Source organism: Panthera tigris, chromosome A3, assembly GCF_018350195.1.
Source record: "Panthera tigris isolate Pti1 chromosome A3, P.tigris_Pti1_mat1.1, whole genome shotgun sequence".
NCBI classification, from domain to species: domain Eukaryota; kingdom Metazoa; phylum Chordata; class Mammalia; order Carnivora; family Felidae; genus Panthera; species Panthera tigris.
This window is the reverse complement of record NC_056662.1, coordinates 19,300,775-19,320,091: the sequence shown is the minus strand read 5'-3', so window position 1 is coordinate 19,320,091 and position 19,317 is coordinate 19,300,775. Positions and strand designations below refer to the sequence as shown.

The 19,317-nt window shown below is 47.5% G+C and overlaps 1 long non-coding RNA gene across 1 annotated transcript; it reads left to right on the top strand.

Moving 5' to 3' along the window:
• The first annotated feature begins 2,848 nt into the window (after nucleotides 1–2,848).
• LOC122236967 lies at nucleotides 2,849–5,754 on the top strand. Its single transcript, XR_006215151.1, has 3 exons — nucleotides 2,849–2,964; nucleotides 3,689–5,254; nucleotides 5,610–5,754. It is a non-coding gene; the product is annotated as an uncharacterized LOC122236967 (long non-coding RNA).
• The last annotated feature ends 13,563 nt before the right edge of the window (nucleotides 5,755–19,317 follow it).

The window sequence follows — 19,317 nt, the reverse complement described above, 5'->3', positions numbered from 1 at the left end:
ACAAAAACAACAACAACAAGGGGCGCCTGGGTGGCTCAGTCGGTTGAACATCCGACTTCGGCTCAGGTCATGATCTCACAGCTTGTGGGTTCGAGCCCCGTGTCGGGCTCTGGGCTGACAGCTTAGATCCTGGAACCTGCTTCAGATTCCGTGTCTCCCTCTCTCTCTCTGCCCCTCTCCCACTCGCTCTGTCTCTCTCTCTAAAATATAAATAAAAACATTTTTAAAAATTTAAAAAAACAACAACAAGAGAGTCATAAGGATGTTTCCTGCCTCCAATTAGAAGCCAAACATGTTGACTGTAGAAAATTTCAAAAATACTTTATGGCAGAAAGCTATGACTACTCAGAATCCCATTACAAAGAGAATGCCCCTGGTTCACGTTTTACATTTCTTTCCATTCTGATTTCTCTCCATATTTTATGTGATTGACATTATTCATGCAATTTTATAATCCTGCTTTTTCCCCCAGGATAGGTATTTCTCCATGGTATTGGAAACCCTTTGACAACATCATTTTAGTTTGTTTTTTTTTAAATATTTCACTAAATGGGTTGACCATAATCCACTTAACCATTCCCCTAATGTGGAGGATTTAACCGTTTTCCTGTGCTGTAGCACAGCTGTGTGCCTAAAGGTTTGTTTATATTTTTATTTCCTTGGGATAAATTACTTATCGTGGCGTTACCGGGTCAAGTGACTTGTACATTTGCTAAGACTCTTGCTAGAGATTGTCAAATTGCAATTCCTATGCAAGAATGTCTGTTGCAACCCATCCTCGCCAGCATTGAATATGAACATTTTTTAAATTCTCTATTAATTTGATAAATGCAATTTTTCTCTGTTTTAGCATATTTGTGTTTACTGGTGAACATGAACTTATTTTTCAACTTCATCATCTGATTATATCTGTGAATTCGTGGGATTACAGCAGACTTAGTTAAGTGCACCTGCTACATCAAGATGCCTGACCTCGAATCCTGGCTCCCTGCTTCCAATCTGTATGTAACTTTTAAAGCTTTATTTTTCTTCATCTTTCTATAGGGGTGAGAATAGTAACCCCTGCCTCCTCCAGTCTTTGGAAAGAATGAATAAAGCGATCCCATGCAAATTTTACCTGGTACATAGATGTTTAATAAATATTAGATACTTCAATTTCTTTTGTAAATTCTTTTTCACACACTTTTCTCATCTTTCTCTTGGACTCTTGATATCTTTCCTATCGATTTGAAAGAGCTCTTTTTATATGAAAGATACTTGTTAGCCCTTTGTGACATTTGTGGTGAATATATTTGAATGGGCTTTTAAAGGTGTCTTCCTTCTGCCTTGATGGTCTAAATCAAATCATTTTAGTGCCATATGTATCTAGTGTGCCTGCATCTAGGAGTTATTTCTATTAAGAAAAGATGTAGAGAAAGGAAGGGGGGTTGGTGTGCCTCAGAAGATGTGACTTTAGTTCACAAGGCTGCATTTCTCACAGACGGGGTAGGACTTGATGGGATTTCTCATACCTACAAACACAGCCTGAGCACCGGGACCCAGAGAGAATGCTGCCACGGCTCGGACACGGTGATGCCTGAACCCTGCACCTGGCACTTCATGCCGGGGAAGGAAATAATGGAGCTTTCTGGGACCAGTCCTTCTCATCCTCAGTTCTGAAGCTGTCCCTGTGTTCACAAGGAAATTTTGACACACGCACACGCACACACACACAGGATCTCCACTGTACGTACATCACCACTTCCGTGCACTCAGTATTTTTCTGTCAACGAGGGTTCGGAGGAGTGAGAAAGCCCCTGTTTTCATTTTTTATGTCTATTAAAAATAAACATGCTGAGAAGCTGCCTTTTAGTCTCTTTATCAAGCTCCAAACGACGTGTAGCCCTTGTCAACTCGGCGTTGACGAAAGCAACCAGCACGATTTATAAGACGTCAGGAACAAACTTAGTTAAGGGCGGGTTTCCCCTCCATTGATCAAAACGGGTTTTAGCCCAATGATGGGCAACCGGTCCCTCGACGCAGCTCCGGCAGTCGGGCAGGCAGGATGCTGTCCCCAGCCCACCGGCCTGGGCACAGCTCACGGGACTCTTGGCAAGCTCTTGGGCCAGGAAAGCTGGGAAGCCACCTCTTTATGGGTCAGCACAAACGAGATCCATTTCATGCTGAGTCAATTTAATCAATACACTTCTTGCTTTGGAAACTCAGGGCATTTAGAGAGAGCAAAGCCATGATACAGTAAAGCAGCTTTAAAGTCTAATGAGCTTCTCTGTGCTAATTAGTGACTTTGCTAACTGGAAGCTTTCTTTGTTAGAAAACACACCCTTGCCTTGGAGTGACACGAAATGCCAGCTCTTCTACTCCCAAACGTACCTCCCTTTAGCTTTCATCAAGCCACAAAAGGAAGCCCTCGGTTCCTCTCACCCTGTTAGAATTAATACTTGTTGTTGTTGTTGTTGTTTCAGTTTAAGCAACTACCATTGCATTTTGCCTTGTAAAACCTAGAAAGGGCAAGAAGTCAATTTCTCTTAAATTCCACCTGCCACCCTCCCGGCAGGAACCAGTCAGTGATCTCTGGAGGGTAAACACAGTACCCAGCCCAGGCGCTTCTGGAAGAGACACGATTGTATGCCCCTCCCGCCGCCTCCCATTTCACGGTGAGATTTGGTAATTTGCAAATTGAGCAGCCTTCATTATTTTCCGAGGCACAAGCAGGGTCTCCACTCCTTGCTAGGAGAATGTGACCCAATCATTTGTCACAGCAACGCCCGGATTCTAGAGCACTTGAGAATTCTTAGCCATAAAGCTGATTACTAACACAGGAGTGGTGGGGAGTGGGGCGGGGGTGAATCTTTTAATCTGGGAAGGAGGGGAGGACGGAGGCAAAATGGGAAAGACATAGAGCCCGCTGGTGTGGTTACAGCTCCAAGAGGAGCTTTTGGAGAATCAGAATTACAACTTGGATGTGTGAGTGAAATTTCCCTCCTTCTCGCTTTTCTGCCTCGTTTTCGTCGCCGTCTGGGTCTCTCTGTCACTGTCTCCATCTCTGCTCTTCTGTCCTTCCTGAGCACTTGCTGAAGATACCCTGCCTGGAAATAATTGCATTCAGACCCCTGAGTCCCACTTAAAAGTCTTTAGGACTGATCGAGATAAACTCAATCAGGCTTCTGTTTCCACCCAGAGTGCCCCCATCATTTATTAGACGAATTAAAGTATCAATTTCTGTTTAAACATTAACAGGGTGATGCCAAATATTAGTCAGTTCCTAATAATTTTGAGGGATTAAAAAGATAATAAAAGTAATAGTCCATTACATTACCTACTTCAGCAAGATTGTAATGAACGTAATAAATTCTGGATCAGGGTTATAACAACTTCCATCTATTTAAAATGAATTTGTAGGGTTACTTTCATTAACTATGTATATGGGGGAAAATGATCTGACATATTACTTTAAAAGAGCTGTAAAACCGATTAGGAGAAAATATGCTTTCCAGACAGGGATGCCGGCCACCGGGGACACGCGCATCCTTGGGAAGAGGGGGTCCAGCTGCCGAAACAGCCCGATTCTGGGTTTCTCATCCTGTGCCCTCGCTGCTGGGGAGAAATGAGGACAGAATCAATGCCAGAATGAGGGGAAAGGAGGCTTTTTCCCCCCATCTCTCTCCTTTTTTTTTTTTTTACTCCCCAGGTATATTCCCGCTAATGAACCGGGGCTTGCCATGGGAAGTTCTGCAAGGAAATAAACCCAGAGGCCTGCCCGCCGCCCAGCCTGGCCTCTGGGCCCCCAGGGGAAAGCTGCCGTATTAAAGGGGCCCATGCCCTCATCGCTGGAGGAGACAAGGGAGCGAGCACTTGGCTGCACCACAGAAATTACTGCTGTACCTCGAATGCCCGCTTCATTTATCAATTTCATAGCAGAAAAACCCATATGACTGCCTTGTTCACTCGTACGCTAAATCTCGACACGAAAGCTCCCCACCGCCAGTCAAGTGTGTTATGTGTGGGTCTGGATAAAGTAACTTGAAATACCACTAATGATTTATACTTAATTGAACCTCTAAGTGATTAAAGTGGCAGTAATGAATGAATAACACCCTCCCTGTTCCCTCGCCCGCCGGGCCCAGCGTCTCCAGGCAGAGTGGGCCTCGCCTGGGGACATCAGCTCGGACAGCCAGCCTGAGCCATTCCCTAGGCTTCCCCCCCAAGCTGCTCGTCTGGGTCCTGGCTAAATTGCTCTCGCCTGCAGTAAATGACTCCATAAGCACCGTATCAGACCATTGATCCTTTTTATTAGATTACCCAATTGTAAGGTTAATGCATTTGCATTTGGCAAACGGAGTGGGTCGGCCTGAGTCCCACGCGGGGATCGGTGTTTAAACGGACACACAGGAGAGTGGCTCTATCAACATATTGATTTGTTGGTAGCAGTAACCAGATGCTGATGCCCTTCCCCCACCCCACCCGCCAAAGAAAGTGCCAGGAGAACACAGTTCCAGGGCTGTGTCTTCCTTCCAGAAGCCCTTCTGACAGCCAGGAGACCAACTCTAGTGCCGACCCCCGATACTTGTGTTTCTAGAAGAAGGAAGGGTCCTGCAAAGGCTTTCAATCACCTCAGACAGGGATAAATGTGGGCCCCTCACCTCGGACCAGGAACGCAGCTGATTTCTCTAAATGAGGGAGAGCCAGGACTTAAATCAATGACAAGGACACAGCTTCAGAAGCCAAAAATTCTTCTTTTCTGAAACTCATAGTCAGACCAGGGCAGCCATTTCTACCTCGGTTACTATACTCGACATGAACTTTTTCTTGGATTTTCTAAACACATTAACCAAATACCATTAAAATGGTCCACCATTGTTAAGGCTTTTCTAGTAAGTAAATTTCTAAGTTGGAAGAACATACTTTGTTAATCTAACATGAGTTCTACAATGAAGATAGTTTTCTGCAACTAGAAGCTACCCAGAGAAATCACTCCAGAAAACCATGTTCCTTTATAGATGGGGAAACTGAGGCCCAGTGAGAGAATGAATCTTACCTGAGGCCCCCCAGTGAGTTCATGGAAAAAGTCCCCAGTCTTCCGCCTTCCAGATCAGCCTCCGGTAAGAAGGCAAGACTCCTACAAGAGGTGGCTTTGAAGCTGTGACACTGAAGAAATAGTCTTTTTATACAAATGTCTTAAGACACGAGCCATATTTCATATTCAGCTGCATGAACTAGGTCTTTGTCTGAATCGTCCTGCGGAGGAAGATTCGCTGTGAGTAGTGTTTACAGGACGGATTTGTTCAGCATCCTGCATCTGAGGACAAGGGAGGCAGTTTCCTCAGTACAATTCAGTTCCCTTTTTCCCCTCTCCGCCTTCCAAAGGGAGCCAGGAGCCTGGGGAGGAGCCTGTCCTGTGAAGTCAGACATAGAGAGTTCAAGTCTCGGCTCAGTCACTTGGGGGTCAGATCATCTTTCTGAGCCTCAGCCTCCTGATTAGTAATAATCCTTCCCTTGCCAGATTGTTTTGAGATGCAGTGGGTTTATATGGGCAAAAATGACTGGCTTGGATGCAGCCCTCGTCCAAGTAGGGCTTCTTATCTGTCGGTTCCCTCCCTCCTGGTTTCTAGGACAACGGTGATCCCCTGGTCCCTACAGGCAGTAACTGGTGGATGACAGGGAGCTGGGGACAGCTCACACTAGTGAAGGGAGCTGCTTACCTACCCGGCTCTCTCCTACTGTATAGGAGAGGCCCAGACCCTGTCCTGACCTGAGTGTCAGAGGACCTAAGAAGCCACAAGGAAGAGGGTAAGGCCATTGTTAAAACAATAATCTTATTCACTTACGTTTTTAGAGCACTCTGTCATTTATCAAGGGCTTATTACATGCATTTAACCTTGTCTAATGCTCCCAACAACACTGTAAGGTTCAGATGGTTATGCCCACTTTACAGAAGCAGAAATTGAGGCTTGTGAAGGCCAACTGACTGTCCCAAGTGACAAACCTAGGAAGATCCAGGGCTGGGATTTATACCCAAGCACATCAGCCCCCAGGATCTGTGTTCTGTCACTGTGCCTACCCCACTCCCCACTCCCCTCCCAGGACTGGAGGTAACTTTGCAGCAGGGGACAAACCAACATTCAGAGACCCTGCTTCTCCTTCCCTTTCTCGCCTGCTCTTCCATTAATCAACAGCCCTAGTGGCAGGCAAGGGACAGGAAGGCATTTGTCCAGAGCTTCAGATGTGAAGGGAAAAAAAAAATCACTGAGTGAGCAACAGTTGGCCTTGATGAGTTATTGAGAAAGTGCTGAGGTGGCAGGTGAGGTGGTGACAGGTCCCTGGGGGCCCACGGGAAGCAGGGTATCTGATAGGGAGCATGATGCGGGTAGATGCCATCTGGAGATAGTCGAGGCTGGTCTCTCTGGGAAAGAGGACAAAGAGAGGCCCAGCTAGAAGAGGCTATTTATCCAAAAATTTCTCAACGTTAGAGCTTGGTACCCAATACGCTTTGGCCTGAGCAGGCCAAACTCCCAATTCCCATAGGCCAATCAGTCAGCCACCGCTTCTGTTCTAGGGAGGACGCTCAGAATATCAGGGTAGGGGAGCTGGATAACCTGGAAAAAAGTGGCCTGTATAGACATGGACAGACTTGTTGTCTCCAGGTGGGCCTGTGTTCATCTGCAGGGATGTGCGTGCAGGTGTGTGTGTGTGTGTGTGTGTGTGTGTGTGCGCGCACGTGCAGCACATGACACTGATCGTGATATGTGGGACAGTGTCTCTGCGTGTAGTTGTGTCTCCAGGAGAGGAGGAGAAGGGTGGTGGGCATGTGTCTTAGTGACTGTAACTACTCAGACTGCCTGTCTGCATATCTGTGGACACGTGAAGCTATTATGCCTCCATGAGAGGTTTAATGGCCACAGCCCAGCAGAGGTGAAGGACAGTGGGGGAACTTGGCCCTCTCAATAATAGGAATGTGACCACTCAGAGAATTCTGTGCCGCAGGGTCAAGGAGGGAGGGTCTGCTCTATCTTGAAGAGTCAGGGAGGGATGTCTGGGGGAGGGGCGTTTGTTGATTGCAACTTCTTCCCGAGTCCCTGATGGGACAGACTTGAGCCCGAATTTGTGGAAATTTCTATTGCCAACCAACGTCATATTTGCTCTATTGTTACCAGAGCAGACTGAAATGGGGACACCTCCCAGGCCACACAGCATGATGAGCTAAGGCAGTTAACCAGCTGTCTCCCCGGAAGTGTAACATGTGCTTCCCACCAGGCCCCATGCACATGGGAGGAGACAAGAGGAACCAGGACAGACCCCTGGCTGCCGGCCGCCTGGACTCCTGGACCTGGGGCTTCTGAGTACTTTCTCGTGGGTGGGTGTTTCGAAGTCTGAGCTGAAAGACTCAGAAAGACACCACAACACAGAAAGACAGACCCCTACCCAGAGCTGGACACTGGCCTGGATGCAGTGGTACCTGAATACCCCTTCTGGCACCACCTCTCATGCTACGTGCCCTTTCAGCGATGCGAGCCTCAGTTTCTTCATCTGCCCAATGGGGTGATTATTCCTCCCATGGAATTTATGCACATGGGGGCTAGAGTCCTGACCCTTAGCAGCTACACAACCTCGAACAAATCACGAAGCCCTCTGAGGCTCCGGCTGCTCATCTGTGAAACAGGGATAATAGCAGCAAATGAGATAATGTGGAGGAAAGCACTTTAAAAATTTTTTTTAAATAGCATCTGAGAGAAGTCACCTGTGAGACGGAAAATCTCAGCTAGATTCTCAGCTCTTGGCCTGGTCTGCATTGCTGGCTGGGCATTTCTTAGAGAATTTGGCCCTCTTGGTGTTGCCTTCAGGGGGTGAGGAAACCCGCAGAAGGGGGTCCAGGACCCCAAGGACAGGAAGACCCAGGGACAGAGTCTGCCGGCCAGAAGGCACTGGCCCGTAGCTCCCTGGAGCTGTACAGCAATGATTCAGGAAAAGGCTGACAAGGATATTAGCAGTGTGGGTTTTTTTTTTTTTTTAATCCTGAGCCCAGAGAAAATGCACGGTCAGGAAGAAAGGCGCCCAAGAGAGCAAGGAGAAAGAGAAATAATCAGAATTAGCCAGCGGGCAGGCAGCGTGAGCAGGGGCAACTGAGCCCCACAGAGGGCCGGGAGCCCCCGCAGGACCCCCGGCTGGGGAGGCGGCCAGGAAGTGGGCAGGCCTGGCCAGGCACACGAGGGGTGCTACTCCTGCAGCCGGGACCTGGGCCGCTGGAGCCCAACAAGCAGGCGCAGTGAAAGACAAAGAAGCCATCGTCAGGTGAGTCCAGCAACCCCTGGGGCTGCCATGTAACTCCTGGGACCCCTCCAGCCACAAGGTATGGAAAGGGTCCCAGCAGAGGGCTTGAGTTCTCTGTTCCCCATTGTTCACGGGGCTCTGGATGTCAGCGCTGGGGTTGGGGCCGGCCAAGAGTCTGCTCAGACACTGCAGAATGTCTGCAAAGCCTCTGCAGACAGGAGGCCTCCGTGCCCCCTCCCTCAAGGCTGCAATGAGACAAGATGACAGAGACCATGGCCCAAGAAAGCCACTGGGGTGCTTTTCCTGACAGGTGGAACGGGTGTATCAAGGTATTCCAGAAGGTGGTTCCCAGTGCCTACTTTAAGAGCGGAGAGGAATGGATTTTGATGAGCTGGGGCTGAGAAATCCACTTACGTGGTCAAGGGAACTGACATCCTTCCTAACTGAAACCTGCTTTTCACAAGTCATGTTAGACTATCGGATTGCTTAAGGGAAAAAAACTGTCCCGAGAGAAACACAACACACACACACACACACACACACACACACACAGGGGATAGAGGGGGGGAGAGGGAGAGAGGGAGAGAGACGGGGCAGAGCAGAATTAACGCATCAGCCCCTGATTCCACTCCAGATTCCAAATTAATGGAGTATAAATTAATGACAAACGTGTGTGATATCCTGGAAGTCAGATGCTTCTCTACACCCCCTTGCTGTCCTCAGGCAAAATGCTTCCCTCCCCCGAGCTGCTTTTCTGAGAACATGATAACAGGGAAGGGGGGTTGTATACCCCCAAGTCACCCAGGCCGTGGTGGGAACCCATTCGGCCCAGCCTTTATTCTACGAAGGGCATTAAATTAAGATTTGACAGCATCTGTGTGAACAGAGCCGTTATACAGAATTAAATTTTGCCCGTGTTAAAAGCATCATTTCCTGAATGCTACACTTACTACACCAAAATTTTGGTAACACCATCGTGGCCTTTTGCCCCCAGTATTTTACTGTTCCAGTGAATCTCGATAAATGGAAGCACTGGTGCCCGTGTCACCCTCTGATCTCTGAACCCCATCTCCAGCTCCTGTAACATAGGCTCCCTTCCCTCGTGATGTGAGGTAAATTGGGATCTTATCATTCAGATGAAGTATAGAAGGAAGAGAGGGTGTGCTTTCCCCACAGCCTTGCTGACTGTCCAAACCTCTCTGTGCAAAGCTCTAAATTACACTTGCTCACGCGGAGAGCCCAACAGACGTTCCCGAGAACCGCCTCGAGCTCCGGATGGAGCTGTCTCCCGCCAGAGCTGCTCTGGCTCACCACAACCAGCTTTTGTGTTCCTCTCTGGGGCGCCAGGTCAATGCAAGGGTCATCCGGACCCTCACCTTCCCAGCCCACTCTCTATGGGTCACCTAGGTGAACATCGAGCCCAAACAACAGCCCCCCAAATTTAATTTATTTCTACCTAAACAAGTTCTTTTATCATAAAGCAATAAATTTGTCTTGGTGCTAGCAATTTGTTGCGGGTGACATAACATTGCAAATTGATTAATCGCTACCGTACGGGGCAAAATGAGAAAAGCAAGGAATTATTATGAATAGCGTCCGTCTTTTACGGGAGGGATTCATTATTCAAAAGTGCTCACTGGTGCTTACATGTGCCCTCGGTGCAGATTACATCCATTTGCAGACTTCCCACATCATGCTTACACAAATCAACAAACGTGCATTTATTAAGACATAGAATGAAGGCTATTTAAAAGTGAAAAATGGCCTTGTGCCGTTACTTTTCTTCAAGGAAGGCAAATCTGCGTGGGATGTTCCTGGGAAGTGACACTGTAGCTGTCACACGAGCGTCTCTGGGTTCCGTGCACGCGGGCTCATGCAGGCGCTACCAAAGCAGCCAGTTCTGCCACTGACAGCCCCAGGGTCTGAAACACCCCACCGGTGGTTCTGGAAGCCTTGCTCTGGCTCAGGAGACTTCAGCGATGGGCTGTCACCGCCTGCTGGGGGAGGACCAGCAAGTAGGAGTCAAGTCTCTGAGAAGGAGCCTCCTAACCACCCCCCCTTCTGGGATGGGAAAGGAAACAAATATTCACTGAGCACCTACTCTGTATCAGACACCAGGCTGAATGCTTTATTTGCATTGAATAAGTAAGGCAAGCCCTTCTACTTTTCTGAATTTCACAGGGTGGTTGCAAAGACCAACTGAAATCATACAGGCACATAGTCAATGCTCAACACATGTTAGCTGTCATTGCTATTCTAATTACCGTCAATCATGCTCCAGGTGTTATTATCACCCTTTTCAGATGGGGAAACAAAGGCTTAGAAAGGTTGCAAGACTTGTCGAATGGCGCAGTGAGTACGTGAGCAGGACCGAGCTTCAGTTGAGGATATGGCTCCAAAAAGTCATGCTCTTTTTCACTAAACCGCCGCCACAGCTCGACGCTCGGAACAGGGCGCATTTGCTGCCTCTGCTCGAGCAGGGGAGGCCACACAACACCCACGATGCCGCCCCCCACTCTTGGCCCTCAGGAACCAGACGGGACGTGGAGAGGGTCTGGAGGTTTCATGACCTTCCCCATCTCTTCTCCTAACTGTTCCCCACATCCGCAGACCCCCATCTGCCCCTGACAAGTCCGCTCCTTCTCCTCCCACTTGTCCCTCATCGAGGACTCATCCTGAAGGAAAGCTCATGGCTTGCCGCAGCCCCACTATTGATTATTTCTGCTGAACCCATGCTTTGTTTAAAAATAGACCAAGAGCTCAACTTTCATATTCTAATTAGATTTCAAAGCAACTTTTATAAAATGAGAATACCTCCGTTATTTCTCTGCTGCTTATGGTGCCCTTAACCACTCCTGGCCAGGGTTAAGGCCCTTCTCATCCCTATCACCCATCAGATGACAGCAGTTACTCATCCTGTCCTGACAAACCTGTACAGAACCACAGACCTGTCTCCAGGTACCCAGAAGCCAGGCAGGGTCAGGTGATAAGCCATGAGCACATCTCACAAGACAATGTCTCTCAAAGGGTGCCCTCAAACTACAACTCTGGGGCTTGTAAAATATGCGAGTTCTGGGCCTCCCCCAGGCCTGCCACAGAATCAGCCAGGGGTACGGCCTGACAGCTTGAATTTTTTATAAGATCCCTGTATAATTTTGTGTGCGTGCACCAAAATTCATGACCTATTGTCCCAAATACTTCCCGGACTCCCCGCGCAACTTTTGATGCTATCAGATTGAATCTTTGATTACCGTCAATTCTCGTCGCCTCACTGACAACGAGAGAAGGAGAGAAGACACAACCTAAGAAGGTGTTCACTATCTTGAGGCCCAGGTGGGTCCCTTCTTTTTAACTGCCCCCATCCTAGGGGCACCTGGGTGGCTCAGTCGGTTGAGTGTCCGACTTCGACTCAGGTCATGATCTCGCGGTTCGTGAGTTCGAGCCCCGCGTTGGGCTCTGTGCTGACAGCTCAGAGCCTGGAGCCTACTTCGGGTTCTGTGTCTCCCTCTCTCTCTGCCCCTCCTCCGCTCATGCTCTGTCTCTCTCTCAAAAATAAACAAACACTTAAAAAAGAAAGAAAATGTTTAACTGCCCCCATCCTAGATCTCTCAGGGCATCCCTGGGTATTCAGCAGGACGACTGTGCTCAGGCTGAGCTAGGTGATAGTCACTTGCTGGATACTCCATTATGCTGCTCAGTCTAGGGACAAGGAGAGAGCAGACTTCCACACAAGATGGAAGTGAGATGGGCATTTCTGTGCAATCCTGGGTTCTGTTTACAAGGCCCAGAACCTTCAAGTTATCAGAGACCTCCATCCCTGGCTCTTGCAAAAACAGTCTGTCATTGTTTTACGTGCCCTCCAGTATAGTTCTCAAAACTTAGCCTGCATCTGAATCACCATGAGGGCTTGCTAAGACAAGACTGCTGGGCTTTCTGACTCAGTAGGTCTGGAGTGGGGCCTGAGAATTTGCATTTCTATCAAGTTCTCAGGTAATACTCTGATCCAAGGAGCAGATTCGGAGATTAGATTCCAAGCTCTGCGTAACCTCCCCAGAGTCCACATAGTAGGTGCACAGTTTCTGGTCAAAGAATGAATAATTGATTAAATTACATGAGCTGTCTTCCTGAGCCCTCTAACTGAGGCTCCTCGTTCCACAACATCTGTGAGACATCTGTAAGAGCGCCCAGGAGGAATACGTGTGGTGGAACCGGGCTGAGGGCTCTCCAGCTGCAAGACTGGGTTTGTGGCTGCTCACATCTACGGGAACAGGCCTGGCTCACCCAGGAGGTTGGCGAGCTATGGAGGGAGAGAGGCAACCCATTACAGCCTTGATGAGCGTGATGGCGAGTCTTCCCACCTCAAAAAGTGGCCAGTCACTTCCTGGCCAGACATTCACCTCTGTGAAGTCCGGCATTGATCCTTATCTCCAGGGTAACTGTGAGGGTTCGCTGGGGCTGCACGTGCAAAGGGCCCAGCAGTGTCCGATGGGTTCAGACAGCAGGTGTCTGTTCCCCGGCTCACTCACCACAATCCCTAACCCCTGTGAAATGAGTCCCAGAGATGTTTCGGGGAGTAATGAATTCCCTCATTTCAGCTAAACCACCCGTGATCCTGGTTTTGCGAAGACGTATGGCAGAACATGATAAATTATTGTTTTAAGGAGAAGCTTCATTCAAATATCCATTTCCCTGTCAAGTTAATTTTGTTTCAACGTATTTTCTAGTGGGTTCTGACTGGGAGCATAGATCGTACGTAAACAGAAGAACATTATGTCTTTGGCCCATTCCCTGAGTAATGGGGAGCATGGCATGGGGGTGGGAAGGTCCAGGGATTGTGATGGACCAGAACCCACATTCCCTAGTCTCCATGAATTGGTGACAGCTCTGAGGACTTATTCTAGGCTGCTTACATTTGTCCACAGGGCACAGAGGCACCAGTCAAAAGGCTGAGTTTTTCCAGCCAGGGGCATATTTCCGGGAAACACCCAAGAAAGCAGCCTCGTATCCAGTCTCTAGTTGTGTCCGGAGCCATGGCCTCTGATGCATTATCTCACTTCCCTCTTAACCCCTAAAGACTTTAGGGTGTGCTTCCTAAGAACAAGGACATTCTCTTACATAATCAGAGTACAATGGCCAAGATCAGGAAATCAACACAGATGCAATACTCTTATGTAGTTCATGGTCCATATTCAAACTTTGCCAGTTCTCCCATTCACGCTCAAGTTGACTTATTTTCCTAGTTGAGAGTCTGGTCCAGGATCACATATTGCCTTTACTTGTCACGTCTCTCCAGACTCCCTCTGTTTAGGACAGTTCACCTCTCACTGTCTTTCATGACCTTGAAATTTTTGGAGGAGTTCAGACCTGTTATTTTGCAGAAGGTCCATCAGCTTGTTGGCTTGATTAGACCTGCGTTATGAATCTTGGGCTGAAGTAACAGAAGTGATGTGTCTTTCTCAGTGCGTCTTATCTGCCCCATTATTGGTGATGTTGACTTCGGTCACTTGGTTAATGTGAGGACCTCAGGTTCCTCCACTGTAAAAGGTATTGTTTTCCCTTTGTTATCTGTAAGTAATTTGTGGAGAGATATATAACTATCCTTGCACTCACACGTTTTATTGTCTGTTGATGACTCTTGCCTGAATCGGTTATTACTGTAATGGTGGCAACATGGTGATTTTTCTAAATTTGTCATGTATTCTACATTTCCCAGCAACATTCTACTGTAAGAATACCATAAGAACTTTCCCTTTTCCCCGTCCATTTATGTGAATATATAATACATGAGTCTATTTCTTTCTAACTCTATGGACTCAGAAGTTCTTCTTTTATTCAATGTGTCCTAATCCACTGCTATCATTACTTGATGCTTGAATCACACGACCTCATTTAATCCTATGACAACTGGGTGATATTATCAGCGACCTCCAGATTATCCTCTTAGGTTTTCAGCTACATCCACAGGACTCTGCTTTCTGACTCCCAGCCCCAGGCTCTGTCCTTGTAGCTAGATGTCCTTGCTGGGGAGACAGGAGGCTACACATTGCTTCACCCATCTCTTATATTCTGACCTCGTTTCTAAGTCCCATGTGAATGGGCCTACAGGGTGGAGGGAAGCCTGACTTCCCCAGCACTCTTTTTCTCTATCTGACACAGATCAGTCTGGAGGCAAAGAGGCCTGTTGTCTGATCTGTAAAATGGATCCACTTATTGGGATGCCTGTTGTCATGATGCCCGCAGGCCACTTTTTAAATCAGTGAGTCTGACTGTATGAGCCTGGGCACTCTTGAGTTCATTATTCAACAAATATTTGTAAGCACCTACCAAATTTCAGGCTCTGGGTTAACCTGGAGTTATAGCAGTGAGCAAGTTAGACAAGGTTCCTATTTCAGAGAGCTCAGATTTGAGTGGAATAGATAGCAATAAAGTCATCACCGCAAATAAAAGTCTGATGGTGGAAAGGATGAGGCCTATAGGGGGAGTAAACATCTCTAATAGGGGAACATGACCTTGTTTTGGGTGTAGCAAAAAGCTGAGACTCAGATTCATTAAGTAATTTACCCAGGGTTGCACAGGAATGGAATCCAGATTCTGGGTCTACCGACTCCCCAGCCCATGTTGGTGTAGCTGTTCTGTCACAGCGGTTTCCTGAGGGTCTCTGGGGATTCTAGGCAAAGGTTCTGTGTTCAGCTGTCCAGCTTGGCCCATTTTGTTTCCACTGTGACACTGCAGAGCCCAGATAAGTGACAGCAAAGAGGAAAGGACTCTGATAGATCCCACATTTTCTAAATCCCTTTTGTGTATGTGTGTGTGGGGGGGGGGGGGTTGTTGTTTGTTTGTCTGTTTTTTAAGGACTAAAGCCAGGAAAATTGAACAAACCTGGGCATTAAAGTAAGAGGAATAGACTCATGCCTATGGTTCAACATCAGAGATCTATAATTGTGCACCAGGCCGTGAGCTGAGCACAGAGGAAGGCTGGGAGTACCCAGATGGGTCAGATGGGCCTGAGGCCAGAGCCCATGCTCTTCGCCACTGTACTGGGCTACGTCCCTGGGGATGTCCATCTGTCTGTCCGTCTGAGAGGGTAGAGACAAGGCCTCACCACTCTGAGCAACCAGGTGAAGCCTAGGAGGGAGGAAGGATGCCCACACCTGCCCCCACCACACAAGGCATCAGGAAGAGTTGAGTTTATGCCCACACAGTACTACATGCCCGCACGGACACCCTGGCCTCCAGGTCACCTTTGGCTGGCCTTGACTGGTCCTGGCTTGATACCTGATCCCCGTGGAAGCTGACACCTCAGCATGAAAGGGATCAGGACAGACACAGCTGCCGCCACCAGAGCCTTGGCCGACTTCAGGGAGAGACTCTGAGGACACTGGCTTACGAGCTGCCTCCAGCTCCTCGCCCAGAGAAACGTGCGCATAAATTCTCGAGAAAAACAAGAACGGCAGGAAAAGAAAAAATTTCAACTTAACTGACTTGACTAAGTTTACACAGCTGGAAAACTGCGCTCAACATCCAAGTCATACATCTTCCGAGCTTACACATTTAACCTCTTGTTCAATAAACCACCTCCCTATACACAGGGCATGATATACACGCATCTAGTGCCTGGCATATAGTACGTTCCCTGCAAGATTGGTTCCATGCCCGAGTGCACGTGTGTGCACGTCTGGGTTTGTGGGTGAAAGCGCCTGTGAGCGTACGTGCAGGATGGCATAGAACGCTGAGATTATTGCAGAAGATTCAGTGAGATCAGGAATGGGATGCATGTGCTTACTTCTTGCCTCTCAGCTCTTGCTTCAGCTGGCACTTTTCCCTCTAAGGACACAGAGGAGCATCAACACCCTTCAAACCCATTTAGGACAGGCGGGGTGATAGCCCAAAACCTACCCTAGGCCTAGCATAGGTGGTTCCATTCTCATAGCTCATGCAGCTTGCACAGGCTCTGGAGCTGAGAAGACCTGCTTTGTCTCCCGACCCCACCCCTTCCTTGGGTCGAAGTAACACTGGACAAGCCACTTCGCTCCCCTGGACTGCTAATTCCTGGAAATGGAGAAGATAATACTTACTCCTCAGCATTGTTATGAAGTTTCAGTGTAAGAAAATCTCCCAGCACAGTGCCTGAAGCATAGTAGGGTCTCAGCATATGTAGCAGCATTCATAGACTCCTTCTCAGGGGAGAGAAGGACGATGGTGTTTAACCTCTGCTGAATGTCGCAGTCCCAAGGGAGCTTGAAAAATTCCTGAAGTCTGGGCCCCAACCTGAGAGGTTCTGACTCACTTGGCCTGGGGTATGGCCTGGCCTGGGAATCAGGGCTTTTAAAAAAGCTGCCCAGGTGATCCTAATGGACAACCGAGATTGAGAACCTTTTGAACATAGGTTCCCCCTGCCATTTGTTAGGTTCCATGTGGGGACAGATCTTGGACAGCCTGCGTTGAAGCCCCTCTGCCTGAGTCTGCTTTGTCAGCTTAAGCCAAGGCAGAGAGGAGGGAGAAACTCATCCCATCAGAGGCTAAAATCCTCTCCCTTGATTGGGGCTTGGACTTCCAAATCAAAACACAAGACTCTGCCCAATGAAAAAAAGTTTTTTATTTGTGATTGTATTGATATTAAGGTGTTTTAAGAGGGGTGCCTGGGTGGCTCAGATGGTTTAGCATCTGACTCGATTTTGGCTCAGGTCATCATCTCATGGTTCATGAGTTCAAGCCCCACATCAGGCTCTGCACTGACAGTGTGGAGCCTACTTAGGACACTTTCTCTCCCTCTCTCTCTGACTTCCCCTGCTGTCTCCTTCTCTCCCCCCACCTCAATAAATAAATAAACAGCAAAAAAAGATAAACACATCTTAGATATACATTTTACTGTCTGCAATGTTCTGGATACTGTATCTTCCATATTCTCTTAATAGGCATTGCTCACAGCACCCTCTGAGTGTGCTGGGGCCAGTAGGGATAGTTATGTAGAATATAGAGATATTCCCATCTCCCGGGCCTAAACTCCTAGTCCTTTATACCTAGGCCTCTCCACAGATTTCTGAGTCATTTTGGAATTTGCATGTAAAATAAAAGCTTCCTACATAATTGAAATTATGGCCAATTGACCGTGAAATGGAAGCGTCCATGACCAATGAGGTGTTGGGTTGGGGAAGGCTGTTGTGCTCAGAAATGGAGCCTCCAGAGCCCCAGGGCTGGTTCTCCGGCTCTGGGAGAGAAATCCTCCTGGAATCCTTGTTGCTTCCAGCCAGGCCAGCAGCCTTACCTTGGTCCCTCCCTCTGGTAAGAAGCAGTTTGGTGCATCTCCAAGGAAAGACATTCTGTTATGATCTTTTCTTTCTTTCTTGGTTGAGAATCCTTTTAGGGGAAGACCCAGGTAGAAATATCTCCTCTCTTAGGCCATGGCTTGTCAAGTCAAGGACCTTCTGACCAAGACTGGGGTGTGGGATGCCTTGAGGAAGGGAGTGGGAGATGATGCCAGAAAGGTAGACACAGATCAACTGTAGATGGAAAGTTTGAGCTTTGGGAGGCAGTGGGGAGCCATCAAAGTACTGGTAGAGGAGTCATATATATAAGCTGTGTTTTATAATGATAGCTTCGCAAAGAGGATTCGATGGGGAGCGAATGGAGGCAGGGAATCCAAGGCGTCAGCTTCAACAACAGCCCAGAAAACACAACATGTTTGCATGGACAGCGTGATGATGAAGAAGGGGGAAAGATGGGAGGAGACTGAGGAGATGACTAACTGAGACACAGAAAGGGAAAAAGAACAAGTGTCATGAACTACTATCACAACAGGGTGAGGAGGCATTGTTATTCACCTCTTGTTAAAGGAGAAACTGAGGCTCAAAGAGGTCATACGTGTGGCTAATAACAAGTAAAGCCAGGAATTAAATGAAGGTCTATCCACATTTTAGAAATGTTAATGAATAGATAAGTAAAGTATTAAGACAAAAAAGGGGACAATGCTTTACTCTGGTCATACCACACACATTCAATTCTAGAACCCACACTTTATTTTTTTTAATATAATTTATTGTCAAATTGGTTTACATACAACATCCAGTGCTCATCCCAACAAATGCCTTCCTCAATGTCCATCACCCACTTTCCCCTCCCTCCCCCCCCATCAACCCTCAGTTTGTTCTCTGTACTTAAGAGTCTCTTATGGTTTGCCTCCATCCCTCTCTGTTTGTAACTATTTTTTTCCTCTTCCCTTCCCCCATGGGCTTCTGTTAAGTTTCTCAAGATCCACATATGAGTGAAAACATATGATATCTGTCTTTCTCTGACTTAGTTCACTTAGCATAATACCCTGAGTTCCATCCATGTTGCTGCAAATGGCATGATTTCATTCTTTCCCATTGCCAAATAGTATTCCATTGTATATATAAACCACATCTTCTTTCTCCATTCATCAGTTGATGGACATTTGGGCTCTTTCCATAATTTGGCTATTGTTGAAAGCGCTGCTATAAACATAGGGGTACATGTGCCCCTATGCATCAGGACTCCTGTATCCTTTGGATAAATTCCTAGCAGTGCTATTATGGGTCATAGGGTAGTTCTATTTTTAACTTTTTGAGCAACCTCCACACTATTTTCTAGAGCTAGAACCCACACTTCAAAGACAAATTTTGATTAATGGAATGTATACAAAGAAGGGCAATGGGGGTGGCCCAGGAGTTGAAAATTATGTTATATAAAATGAATGTTCTGGGGGTGTACAGGTTGGGAAAGAGCAGAACTAAATGGCAAGTGATAGTGCATTCAAATGTCCCGAGCCCTCCTGAAGCCCCGGGAGGGAGCAGGAGCAAATCTCTGCATGGGTAAGCAATGGCCAGAGTGGGCATGTTATAGACAGGTCTTTATCTTGCAGGCAGTGGGAAGCCACTGACAGTGTTTAGCAATCAGTAACACATCTTTAGTTTTAAAAGATCACTCTCTGGAAGTGGGTCCAAGGATACCCTTTTCCATAAAACTGGATATGTATATATTGGATATGTATATATAATTCATATGTATTCCAGTACATATCTTGGTTCATTTATT